A 14,237-nucleotide genomic window follows, 5' to 3' on the forward strand; every position below is an offset into this window, starting at 1 on the left:
GTGCGGTGTGACGCAGTGCACACAGTTGTGGAAGCCCACAGCATAGTACAGCAGGGGTGCCCACAGCTGGAAAGCTGATCAGGGCACAGGCACCCACACTACCTATTCTTGTGGCGGGGGGGGTGCTTCCATGTATATGGTGGAGTAGGGAAGGAAAGGGGTGGTGGGGCGGGTTGTGCCTGCACGGTGGCCGTCATCCCCGTGCCTCACTACTGATACAGCCCATACGGGGTGCAGCCCCTGACCACTTAGAAGTTGGACAGACTAGAATCAAGTAAAATTTGAATGGTTAGAGTGCAAAAAGAAAGAAGAAATATCCAAAAAAGAGGACAAGTACTTTGGATGTTTAACTGTACTACATTTGGAACTACCCAGAGCACCAGAGTTCACAAAAGTCTTCAAGTCCTGGGAGAACAGGATGTTTCTTTTAAAATATTTTTTGTTAAGCAGCAAAATGCTCTTTGTTTAAAATGCTTGTTTTTGTTAATTCAATATAGCATAACACTACTCAGGAGCTTTTTGTGGCTAAAAGTTTGGTCATGGTTAAAGCATGGGAAATGAAGTCTGCCAAGTAGGTAACTGGCCCCTAAGGCTACCCTTATTCATTGCTACAAATGTTTTCTTCAGAGACCCACTTTTTTGGTGAGAAATTGTTGTGGGAGTTTCTCAGGAGCTATGCTCTCTCTCATTACCTCCAGAAGTAAAAATAACAAAACTCTGTTAAAATTTAGAAGAGTCCTATCACTTCTTTTCTTTATAGTCTTGGTCAGTGCCTTTTTGTATGAAATGTGCTAACTAAACTTACATTTATGTAGTTCAGACATGGGTCAGCTACCAAACATAAAGAGTCAGCTTATGTACTGATGTATGTCCCATAGAACCAGACTGGAATCAGGTTGCGCTGAGTGTGAATTCAAGGTGGAATTTGTCGCAGAGACAAATAGTTCCTTTGGTACAATCTCCTGACTTTATATCATTCTGTTTCAAACTCTGCCCTTTGTTGTTGTTCAAAGTGTGCCATCTATTCCTTCAAGGAGCTGTTACCAATCCAAGATAGTTGGAATGCCATGTGTATTCTTAACTTAGATCAGCGCTTGTACCAATGGTAAGACTAGCTCTGTTTCTTTTATGTATTCAATGTGTAGAATGTAATAGATGTTCTATTCACGGGGGGGAAGAGAAATTTTTAAAAGAATTTCTGAGTATATGGCTGTGCATTGCCAACAAAAACAAAGAAAATTATAGCACTACAGAAAAAAGAAATCACATCTGTCCAAGGACAACAATATATCAAGGAAGAATAATTCTCTTTGTCCTACCTTGGGGTTAAATGCTTACTGCTGCTTGGGAAAGCTTGCATTTCTTTTGTGCTGTGTATGTCTGTGAATGTTTTATGAATCTAATTGAGCTTAGGAATCAAGTTTCTTAGACAGACACAGTTTATTCAGAAGAATAAAGCTACAGCAGAAAGTTATTGATTTTTGAGGAATCTACGCCTTGTGAAAAATTAACCAGACATTTCTTCCAAATCAATACAATTATCCTTGCTGTTTCAGGACTGCTTCATCTAATCCACAGAATGACTCCAGTGCAGGGATTCTGTTTTTAAAAACTGGCTTCTGCTGTCCCCTTAGTGCCTATTCCTCTCTTCCACCAATCTTTTTGGTGGGAGATTCTTCCATGCTTAGGAAATATAATGGTGCAACATTCAATATTACCTCTACGATTAATGCTGATCCTCTGTTTGATGACAGAGATGACAATGTAGGGTTGTTCCATAGTCCCTAAACTCTGAACAAAAGGCCCCACCTTTAAGGGTATGTACAGACATGTCGGGAGATTAGACCAAATTAAAAATGACCACCTGCTTTAAGATAGTCTAGGATTAGGGGGGCTAGTGGGGTCTGCTGGGGGCTTGGTGGGGACCATGAGGTTTTAGCAGGATTGGGGGTGTAAGTGGGGGTCAGGGATCTTAGAGGAACTGGAGGAATAAATGGGGTCTGCAGTGGAGGTGGAGGCTGGGAGGGTTTGGCAGGACTGAGGGGAAGCAGGGTCTGTGGGGCCAGTGTTCACCAGTCCTGAGTGCCTGCTTGAGTATTTTTAGCCCCCGCCACCCCTCACCTCCAGGAGAACACCCATGCCCCTGGTGAGCCAACTACCCCAATTCCACCTGTCCCTTCCTCCACCCCAACTTACTTCCATCAGCTCCTGGCACCTGCAAATGCTGGTGAAACTGGTACTGGGAGTGGCTTCCAAGATTGGGGATTTGGTGGGTTTGGGGAGCTGAGTTAGATTATCTTTGAGATGCATTTAACTTAGATTTGGTCATCCATTTTAGACTGATCTAACCTTCCTTGGTAGAGTTTGTGCTTAGATCCGCCTAACTAGGATCTAAACGTAAGGTCCACACCTGAGCAAACTAAGTTGGATTGCCATTTTTAACTCAATCTAACCTTCCCTTAACCTCCCTGAACTTCTATACGCAGTCTAAGAGAGAAAATGGTCTTTCAGTGTCCATTCCTATTTCTTCCCAGTACTGTTTGCTATGACCATCAACAAGGATTATAAATGTGAGTGCCAGTTATGGATGATGGCTTTTGTTGTGATCCCACAAGAGTGCAACTGCCAGTACATTGCAGAAATTATATTAAGTAACTGACAGGTCTTAATAACTTTGCTATTTTTTAATCGAGGATCTGAATATTTTAAACAAATTGTTCCTGATTCCCTGGGCTGATTGATCCCTGTCTACCATTCGCCTTAACAAATGCTTAAGCCAGGGGATCAACAATTATTTTCTAAAATTTCAAATACAGTAAAATCTCTGTTATCCGGTACATCACCAACCTGAATACTCTATTAACTGGAATTTCTGGCCAGATGCAGGGGAGGGCAGGTGAAAGCTGGCACCTAGTGGTGGCTGCCACCACCCACCACCCTGCACTCCTGTTGCTCCACTTGTGGCTACTGCCACACCTCCTCCCCCACCCTTGCACTTTGCCAGCCGGACATGGGATGGGGGGAAAGCTTGCATGCAGCAGCCACCACCCACCACCCAGTGCTGCTGCTGCTCTGTGTACAGCAGTTGCCAGCATGCCCCGCCCCGCAACTCCATGTTATCTTAAAACCCTGCAAGGTTATTTCAGATAACTGGAGCTTTTACATAACCAGCAATCCCCTTGCCCCAAGGATGCCGGATAACAGAAATTTTACTGTAGTTCTGTTTTTTGTTGTTACTGAGTTAACATGACCTATATTTATTACATGAGTTGGATTTCTAGGACAACAAGATAGTCAGAATTCATGAGCTACTTTGTATTTTTCTTTCTGTTTAGTAGTCCTTTTTAGATACCTTGGGGCATTTTTTACACATTCCTTATTTCTTGCATTTGTAAGCCAGCTGATGCTTTATAATTCATAATGCATGTGTTCCAGAGAATTCACCTTTGTTGGCAGAGAAACCATGTTTAACAGGCTTACTCGCATCTATTACCTAACTTTGTTCTGGTTCTTTTTAAAGAAAACATATTCTGGTATCAGGATGTTAGTAGTAGTTTATATTCATTTTCTCAATAGTGGTCTTTGTTCTATGGCACTAAACAGAGATAGTCTGCTGGGAATTTACCCTGTCCAAAGATAAAAGGAGATCTTACAACCTCTAGGTAGACATGTATTTGTGCTTATGGGCAGCTTGCTAGAAGTTTATCTTAAACCAATTTCAAATCTGTTTAAGTTAAAGCAAACTAGATCTGGCTTAAACTAGATAATAATATCTACACTGGAGTTTGCATTGCATCATATTGCTTTAAAATCAGAATTGAGTGCAGCTTTTATTTAACCAAAATGTAGTGTCACCAGTTGTCTTTCCATACAAGCAGTCCTATGGAGTAGCTAAGGACATGCAAGATCTTGTTCTAGGCTATGCAGAAGGGGCGTACAATAGGTGCGACTTCCTTCCAAAGCTGCAATCGCTAGTACCTTGGGCTATGATATTATCAGATCTTAAAAGCTAATGAAAATATGGACTGTGTAGTATTTGGATGCGCCCCCACCCCCCACACACACACCACCAAGGAAGGCCAAGGACAGGTTGTTCAGACAGTGCTATTGGTGCCATTAAAATGCATTCGAATATAAATGAATACGTCATCTCTCACTGAACAAGGAATTCATGGAATTCAGGTTCCTTGTAACTACATAATGGGCCTCTAAGTGCTGGGTAGCAGGAAAGGATCCTGTAAAGAATTTAGGAGTCCTAGTGCACAGACAACAAAGAAAAACTCACAGTATGATTCTGTAATATTGGGCAAAAACCAGATAGATTTAGTGTCTTATAGACTAAATCAAAGATGCTTTTGTAAGCAGCAGTTTTACTTTAGCAGTTGCTAAGAAAGGACTGTAGGAAACAGAACTTCTTAATAGAAAGCAGTGTTTAGAATATACAGGGTCGAGAAAGGGGAGGGAAAAGGAGAGTGCATTGCTGATAGAGGCAAGGTGGGTAGAAGAGAGAGAAAAAAAACAAATCAGTTAACCCACTGAGGGATGTAAGATTTAAAAAAAAATGAATCCAGGTAAATGAGATAAGGATCCAGTCTCAATTCAGATTATACTTAACATAATCCAGTCTGTGGATTTTTTCTTGTTCTGCAGTTTCCCATTCAAGCTGGGTTTTAAAGTTTTGTTATCTAAGGATAACTACTGTCAGGTCAGCAGTGGAAGAAGGTTAAAATGTTTTGTCACAGGCGTCTTTGTCTTTCTGGAATTCAGATCAAATCAGTGTTTATTCATTCTTTCATATAGCAGTTGTCCCATCTGGACACTGTAAAGTTGTGTAATATAATAATATAATGGCATGGCAAGAAAGGCTATATATAATCTTTGCACATATATATAGGGACCATTGTAATTTGGGCTCTACAAGAGTAGGAACCCTGCAGGCTCGCTGGAGCCAATTTGAGGTGTGGGCTCTCTTACACATGATTGGCTGAGAGGAGCACCTCTGCCCCACAGCACAGAGAAGAGGAGGGGGAAATTCCTTCTGCTCCTGTATGGCAGCAGAACAAAACAGGGCTCTGGAGAGCTGTGCTGGGTAGAGAGAAGCCCCTGCAATTGGAGCACCCTGCACCCAGCATGCCTAGGCCTGCAGCCCCGGTGCAGGGGGTACTTACCAGCTCTAACCTGTGCAGGGCTTTTAAACTCCCAGCCAAAGTGGGGAATTGAACAACATGATTGACTGAATACCATAGGGGCTCAGCCTGCACTTGGCTGCCCCTAGAAGCACATGGGGTTTCCACGGTGTTTCCAGGGCTCTGGTGCCTTTCTTTTCTGTGCTTCAGCTAAGTGGTTTTGTTGTTGTTGTTTTTGTTTTGCATTTCTAGCCAAATTGCAGTTTTCTGGGGCTTTGGGAGAAAACACTAAATTTCAGGCTTCACTAAATTTAAATCCCCTGAAGTCCAAATTACAGTGATCCCTACATATATATGCAACATCCACTCCCATGTTGTCCGGGTTTATTTTATAAGAGTCTGAGATCTGTGGCTGTATCCTTATTCCTTTGAAGGCAGTGGCACAACTCCCATTCATTTCAGAAGTGGCAGGCACCAGCTGCAATTCCTTATGCATGAAAGTGCTCACCTATGCTGTCTGCCTACACTGTCCTGCCTACTATTCTCTCTCTCCCTGATTAGCCTTTCCAGCTTTGCATGGTCACTTTGCCTAACCATTGCAAAATGATGTTGTGAAAGACTCACCCTGCCAATGAACAAGTTTTACAAATGTGCCTGTTCTTGTTTTAATATCACGTTTTGAATGCTACTACTCATTTCCCATCTAAGTTTGGGATTAGCAGATGTGAATCCTTCCTGCACAGTATGCCAAAAGGCACTGCTGTCAAACTTTTGTTTTGTTTACTGCTGACATACATCTTCAATTCAATGCTTGAAAAATCAGGTTATAACATTTTCCTTAAAATTTAAAAAAACCTTGTTGCTCACACCAGATTAAAGGGTCTGTGCAAGACATGGGGGAAAACCTATGACCTCCTTTCAAAGTAAGTTTTAAGCAGAAATTTATGTCTTGTCTTGGTTCTTTAGCTCTCAGGTGAATTTTGCCTTGGTTGAAGATTTTAAGTTGGGACCTGCCATAGAATGAATTTCATCCTATATATCCCAAACAAAAGAATGAAAGACACCATAGCAAGTGATCAGATTTTAATTTTCTTTACTTTATCATGTACTGATTTACTGTACATCTTATACAGTAAGGCAGACTGTGTTTGACTGACTCTGGGGTGAAGTACCTAAATTAGAAAGAAGGGACAGAAAAATATAAAACTATTCTTGTACTGACAGACAGTGATTACCCAGATGACTGAAAGGTCTCCAGAATTGTTGGGCCAGAGTAAGAAGCATAGCACCTAAACATTAGGTGCTTCATCACCTAAAAAATAAGGTGAAATCTCAAAACCTGACTGAGGCACCTAGGCTCCCCATAATTAGGTGCATCACGATGGGATCCATCCTAATTGGCAAAAAGCTCCATAAAATCAGCAACCACATCATGGAGCCTAAAGCTACCAACAGCAAAAATGGATGGGGATAAACCTTAATAATATCTGTACATGTATTCTGAACATCTACTCTGATGTGTGCTGAACATCTACTCTGTGTGTTAATTAGCTAATTAGATTAATTGAGTCTGCTGGAGTGTATTAAATAATGCACTCCAGAAGCCTTGTCATGTCTATTGAACACCCCTGCACTTCAAAATGGAGGCAGAGGCGCTTGAACTAAAGCTCATTAAACTAGCTTTAGTTCAAGCGCCCCTGCCGCCATTCTGAGGTGTGTGATACATGTGAAACTGTGGGCGCTTTAATTTGAGTAGCTCTCAGAGCCCTAATTAAAATGTCCCCCCACTCCATTCCAAAGCACATGTATAGACATTGTAAATGCCCACCTCATATCCATAGACTGGAATGCTCCCTAGAAAAAAGGAGCTTTATAGTTTTTTATAGTTTTTTTTTCCCTGAAGAATTAAGGGCAGTTCTCAATTTTCTTTCAAAATACTGCTGGTGATGCCACCACTGATAAAATATCTTATTTTGGAGCATTTACCCAACATGTGGTTGACCCAAGTTCAATTACCTCCTTTTCCAAAGCGGCTCAAATGCACATCTTCTACAAGTATTAGTTAGCCAAATAAATATGGGTTGCTCTCAGTGTTTAGACTGTGTGAAAGCATGTGCATGTTTGGGAGGGAAGGGAATCAAGATTCATTGGATGAGAAAGAAAGTATGGTTTTCATAGCACACTTACCAGGGAAGATGACCTGGGTGCTGGTCCCTACTTCAGGTACTGCTTTTGTATTTGGTAAGAAGTTGTCACTGGATAAAACAAAGAGCATAATAATGCAATAGTAGAACTTTCAAGCTGGCAGACAAATTTAAGGGCACAAACAGCTGGTGTTTAAGGCTAGGTACAGAGTGTCAAAAAGCCTGAGGCTGACTTAATTCAGCCTTTGCAGGTTAGTCTAAGCTGCAAAGATTGAACCAATAAATAAATTAGCAGTCATTCACTTTTGATGCAGGAAATGCAGCCACAAGTCTGCAGTGGCTCAAGGCAGAAGCCAAGAGGTGCTAAAGCATGGCTGTCTGGAACAAAGCCAGCATGAGATGCATGCTCACTTCCTCTTTCTGCTGTCTCAGAGGTCTCTGGGATTTGTAGTCCAGACGCACATCAGCAAGACTCTGCAGAGTTGTGCATCATTCCCTCTTCCTGCTTCCAGGTGCCTGTCAGATTGGTAGTCCACAGTTGCGGCCAGCACTAAGTAAGCGGGGCAGGGCAGCTCCATACTCAGGGGAAGGGAAGTTTAACCTCTTTCCCTGGCTCCACACATCAGACCCCAGCAGGGAATTTCCTTGGGGGTGGGGGGTAGTGAGCCAGGTTATGGGGGCAATGAGCCAGCCCTCACTGCTCCAGCAAGGGGGGCAGAGGGGCAGAACCTCCCTTGCCCTCTGGATCAGACAGTTCAGCATCTTTATCACACGTATTTTATATAATTTTTTGCAGTATAAATTATAACTCCTTTCTCTGCAGTTAGCACAGCAAAATAATCATGCGTTTTCTCTTCTCAACCTTAGTTTACATATATCAATTACTATGAACTAGAAATAACTAGGGCATGGGTCCAATTAAGAACTTCAGGCACCTGTAAGTTGGATCCCACTATACCTTCTAGGTGCCTATTTCCCACAGTGGAGTTAAGAACCTGGAGTGAGACTTGTAGGCTTCCTATACAACACATGCAGGGAGTTAAGCACCATTGAGATTTGTGGTTTGTTCCTCTTACAATCTACACTGTCTGTTGCCTACACTATAAAGAAAGTACTTATTTATCTTATTTGTTGATTGTTTTAAAGCCATATCTTGTTTCTGTATTAATGACCTTTTATTATTTTTTCCACTAACAAACACTTATATAGAATGGTGTTAGTACTGGGCCTATCCAGTTCATCTCATCCCACACTGATTAGTTCCCTTATGAGTTTAACAGGATTTGCAGCTGCTAATGCTAGATCTGACTTTAGCATAATTTGAGAAGTTGGATCTTATGTTCATAGATCAAAGAGAACCATTCAATTTCAAAATTACTGAATTTAATTAACCCCTTTAAAAAAACCCTATACTTTCATGACTCAACCATCAAGGAATTTCTGATGACAAATACCCCAAATCATTATAAGACTATTGCAAAGTGCTTTGCTGAGTGATGACATCCTACATCAGACATAAAAAGGAGATAGTCTAAAGCTCTAAAACACATGGATTAAGCTATTGACTAAAAGCTATTTTATTTTTTCAGTGCCGGCAGACTGCAGTACCCCATCTCTCTCACACATTACAAATTATCTGTGATACAAACTTTTCTGAGTTATCCCTTTACTTTGTGTAAGCAGGCCTATTTATGGGTCTGCTCATGTCCTCAGTGGTAAAATGTGTATGAATTCAATAGGAAGAGGCTTGGACTCTAAATCACTTCATTTCTCAGGGGAATATTTTAATGTGCTTTAAAAAGGAAAAAAACAAGATAAAATGCCATTGATTGTTCTTTAACAGATTCTTTTAGATATTACAAAGAAATATTTGTACCCTGTATTTAGAACAATTTAAAAAGAAACAGCAAAGTTCTCTCAAGGGTATGCGAAAACCGTGTTTGTTACATTGTTATCTACGGTCTGTCAAGTACACCGTTTTGCATGCCACCACCTACCAGAGAGACAGCTGCATTTCATTAATCCTCTGTATAAAGCTTCTGAAGCACTTTGACAGCTTTCAAGATTACATGTGTTATATAAATGTAAAATATTATTATTAAACATCTTACCCAACAATGTGTCTGTTCCAGGGCTGCCCAATGACTTTGCAGTGCTTCAGGAACATCAACAGATGGGCCAGGCTCATTGCTATCCATAACTTGGTGAACATATTGGCCTATTAATATTTCTGATTTTAGCTCTTATTCATTATGTTAGAAGAGGAAATAAATTACAGGGTTGCCGGGATAGAGAAAAACAATTTGGGAAGCTAAGAAAAAAACTGAGGATTGGAAGAAAACTTGATACTGCTATGGTAAATATATACTTACTCATCATAAAAGAAGGCATAGATGATTGGTAAGATTTAGAGACACAGGGGCTGCAAAGCAAAACAGAGTTATGTGCAGTTAAGCGATAAAATGTACAATCAGCAGTAATGAAGTGAATAGTGATGGATGTAAGTGTTAGCAATATGCTGTAAATAACTCAGAAGGAAGGTGCAATAATTGCTGGGTACAGTGAGAACAGAAGGCAAATGTAATTATCAAGGAAATGTTTTATTATAATTACATACATAGTTATTTTTTAAGTATGGCCTTAAACTATAAAAGTTCTTTAGTTAAGATCTAAAAAGGCATTCTAGTCTGTTATCCCCTTATTGTAACAAATATATTTCTATCTCGTAGTCAAGATAAATAAGGCCAGTTGTGTATTAAAACTTACAGACATATAAATACCCAAATAAATGGAACTGAATCTACTTGTTTAACAGAAGCAGCAGTTACAATCCTTTATACTTCTCTTGTGCTTCCATCTCTGGATTACCATTTACTAACTGTGGTCCCAGTCCAGTGATGGACTAAAGCACATGCATGACAAAGCACTGAAGTCAATGGGATTGCTCTTGTGCTTAGCTGCTTACCATCTTGTAGTACTGAACACTAGTGAAACTGATTACAAATATCCTCTCCAGCTTTACTGCAGGATAGCTCTTTTTACTTCAGTGTTGTCATTCCTGATTGCAGCCAAATTAATCATTTATTTTTTGGTTTAAAAAACAAAATCAGACCATAATTTATTTTGGGTCAAACAAAAATGCTTTTTCTTTTGAACTGTTTTGGGCAAATTGCTATTGATTTCACTTACTTTTAGATATTTCTGTTAAGTTTTGATGTGTATTTGAATATATTTAGGCTAAGCATGGGATTGAATCCTGCTCTATTGAATCCTGCTCTCCATTTTTCATAGTTTCATAGTTTCTAGGATCAGAAGGGACCTGAGCAGATCATCTAGTCCGACCCCCTGCCATGGCAGGAAAGAGTACTGGGGTCAAATGACCCCAGCAAGATGTGCATCTAGCCTCCTCTTAAAGACCCCCAGGGTAGGAGCCTGCACCACTTCTCTTGGAAGTTGGTTCCAGACCCTAGCCGCCCGGACCGTGAAGTAGCGCCTCCTGATATCTAACCTAAACCTACCCTCTACCAGCTTGTGATCATTATTCCTGGTCACTCTTGGCGATGTTTGGGGAAACAGTGACTCCCCCAATGCCTGCTGATCCCCCTGACTAGTTTATAACAGGCCACAAGATCCCCCCTCAGCCTTCTCTTTTGGAGGCTGAACAGGTTCAGGTCCTGTAGCCTCTCCTCATAGGGCCTGCCCTGTTGTCCCCTGATCATACGAGTGGCCCTCCTCTGGACCCTCTCCATGCTGTCGACATCCCTCTTGAAGTGCGGCGCCCAGAACTGGACGCAGTACTCCAGCTGCAGCCTGACCAGTGCCGCATAGAGGAGGAGGATCACCTCCTTGGTCCTGCTAGAGATGCATCTGTGGATGCATGACAAGGTGCGGTTGGCCTTCCTAACTGCCTCCCCACACTGCTGGCCCATGTTCATCTTGGAGTCAATGATGACCTCAAAATCCTTTTCCGCCTCCGTGCTGACAAGAGGGGAGTTCCCTAACCTGTAGGGTGCTGGTTGTTCCTCCCGAGGTGCATCACCTTGAACTTGTCTGTGTTGAAACCCATCCTATTCTCGTCCGCCCACCCTTGTAACCTGTCTAGGTCTGATTGTAGCCTGTTGCATCCTTCCAGTGTGCCCACGTCCCCCCGCATCTTAGTGTCATCAGCAAGTTTGAACAGGGTGCTTTTTACCCCCGAGACCAAATCACTGATGAAAATGTTGAACAGCACGGGCCCGAGGACCGAGCCCTGCGGAACCCCACTGCCCACATCCTTCCAGGTTGAGAAGGACCCATTCACTACCACCCTCTGGGTGCGGCCCTCCAGCCAGTTGACGACCCATTTGACTGTGTGGGTGTCTACACCACAGCTCCCCAGTTTCTTAATGAGAACGGGGTGAGAGACAGTGTCAAAAGCCTTCCGGAAGTCCAGGAAGACTGTATCCACTGCTACCCCTGCATCTAATGATCTGGTGATCTGATCGTAAAAGGCCACCAGGTTGGTCTGACAGGACCTGCCACTGATGAACCCGTGTTGGTTTCCCCTAAGCATACAGTCCCCTGCTGGCCCCTCCTGGATGTGTGCCAGAATAATTTTCTCAAACAGCTTGCCTAGGATCGAGGTAAGACTAACCGGCCTATAGCTTCCCGGGTCCTCCTTCCTGCCTTTTTTGAAGATGGGGACCACATTGGCCCCCTTCCAGTCCTCCGGTACCTCACCAGAGCACCACGCGTGCTCATAAAGCCGTGCCAGGGGATTTGCAATGACCTCGGCCAGTTCCTTTAGAACTCTAGGGTGGAGATCATCCGGGCCGGCTGACTTGAATACGTCCAACCCCTCCAGAAGCTCCCTAACTAAATCCTCGCTAACCCATGGCCCAGGTGTGCCTCCCCCGGGGCCCGAGGCGGGCCCAGCAGGGGGGTGGCTGTTCTGGTCCCTACTTAGGAAGACGGAGGCAAAGAAATCGTTAAACATGTTAGCTTTGCCATCTGGTGTGACGACCAAGTTTCCCAACGCGTCCTGCTAGGGCCTCACATTACCCGGGACCTTCTTTTTACCCCCTACGTATTTAAAAAAGGACTTCTTATTGTCCTTAATCTGGGAAGCTAGTCCCAGTTCCATCTCTGCCTAACTATCCCCCTACATCCCCGAGCAACTACAGAATAGTCCTCCCTGGTGATGACCCCTTCTTTCCATTGGGTGTAAGCCTCCTTTTTAGCAAGGAGACATTCCCGGGTGCTTTTGATGAGCCACAGATGCTTGTGTGCTCTCCTGCTGCCTTTGATCCACATTGGGATTACCTTCCTTTGTGCTTGGAGGATTGCCTCTTTAAGGATCAACCACTCTCCTTGGACATCTGGCTCCCCTCCCCTCCGGGACCTCAGCGCTTCCCCAACTATGCTCCTTAGCTCATTGAAGTCTGCCCTCCTAAAATCTAGGGCCGCTGCCTTACTGCATGCCTTTGCCACCTTGCGTTGGATGGTGAATTCCAGCAGGCGATGATCGCTGTTTCCCAGGTGGTCAAGCACCCGCAGCCCCCTCACCAGGTCATCACCCATGCCCAGCACTAGGTCCAACAAGGCGTCTCCCCTGGTGGGGCTGTGCACCTCCTGGGTTAGATGGAGGTCCTGCACTCTGTCTAAGAATGTACATGAGTGTTCAGACCTGGCTGACTGTTCTTCCCAGCAGATGTCCGGGAAGTTCAGGTCCCCCATGACCACCACATCCTTAGCCTTCACTGTCTCTGTGAGCTGACCCAAGAATTCCTGGTCAAGCTCTTCTCCCTGGTTGGGAGGTCTGTAGTAAACTCCCACCGTTAAGTCTCTTTCCCCTCGACTGCCTTGTACTCTAACCCAAAGCACTTCAAAGTGCCCCTCCCCTGACTCCTTGCTAATTGTCGAAGATGTGTATTCCTCCTTAATATAGAGTACCACGCCCCCACCTCTCTTTCCTATCCTGTCCCTCCTGTACAGCCTATAGCCCTTGACATTCACCGCCCAATCATGCGTTTCGTCCCACCATGTTTCCGTAATCCCCACTATGTCCGGGCTGGTGTCAGCCGGCAGGAGGGTGAGTTCCTCCTGCTTGTTACCCATACTACGAGCATTTGTGTAGAGGCATTTGAGGCCTCCTGTGGATGTGTGTACTGACCCCCTAGTCCCAGCGTTACCCTGGCCCCTATCTCTTACCTGTTTATTCGCTTCACTCGTTGGTCTGGGCTGGGCTGTAATTGTGGGTGCTGTTTGGTCTGGCAGTCTGATGTTTCCTCTGCCCTCATCTTCCCCTTCCCCCGATGAGCCTAGTTTAAAGCCCGCCGGAGGAGGTCTGCCAACCTAGAAGAGAACACATGCTTACCTTTAGGGGAAAGGTAGAGCCCATCCCATCCCAGCATGTCTCTCGTCGTGATGTGCCGGTCATGGCTAAGGAAGCCAAAGCCCTTCTCGAAGCACCATTCCTGCAGCCGCCGGTTGGTCTCTGCAATGCATGTTTCATGCCGTCTGCCTTGTCCACTCACTGCCTCGCCCATCTCCTTCAGCACGCACCCCAGAGCATGGTAGTCCTCCATCAGGTGATTAGGGCTCCTCCTGGCCGCATCGTTAGTGCTCACATGGACCAGGACCATGGGGTAATAATCGGTTGGCTGGATTACAGTTTGGAGCATCCCTTTCACGTCCTGAATCCTCGCTCCAGGTAGGCAGTATACCTCGCATGCCGAGGGGTTCTGGTGACAGATGGGGCCCTCTGTACCTCTCAGGATGGAGTAACCAATGATGATCACGCGACGCTTCTTTCTCCTGGCCTTCTTGCCTCCTTCAGCTTGCACGGGACATGGTGTGCGTGGAGTTGCCTCCTCCCCGGCTTCGTCCTCTCCTTCCTTCTCCTCCAGGGCTGCCAGGACTTCATACCTGTTCTCCAGCTGGACTGGAGGAACTGGCGCTGCCATGTCTCGAGCAGCCCTGGCACGGG

Source organism: Crocodylus siamensis, chromosome 2 (assembly GCF_052110815.1).
Source record: "Crocodylus siamensis isolate JL-2025a chromosome 2, ASM5211081v1, whole genome shotgun sequence".
NCBI classification, from domain to species: Eukaryota; Metazoa; Chordata; order Crocodylia; family Crocodylidae; genus Crocodylus; species Crocodylus siamensis.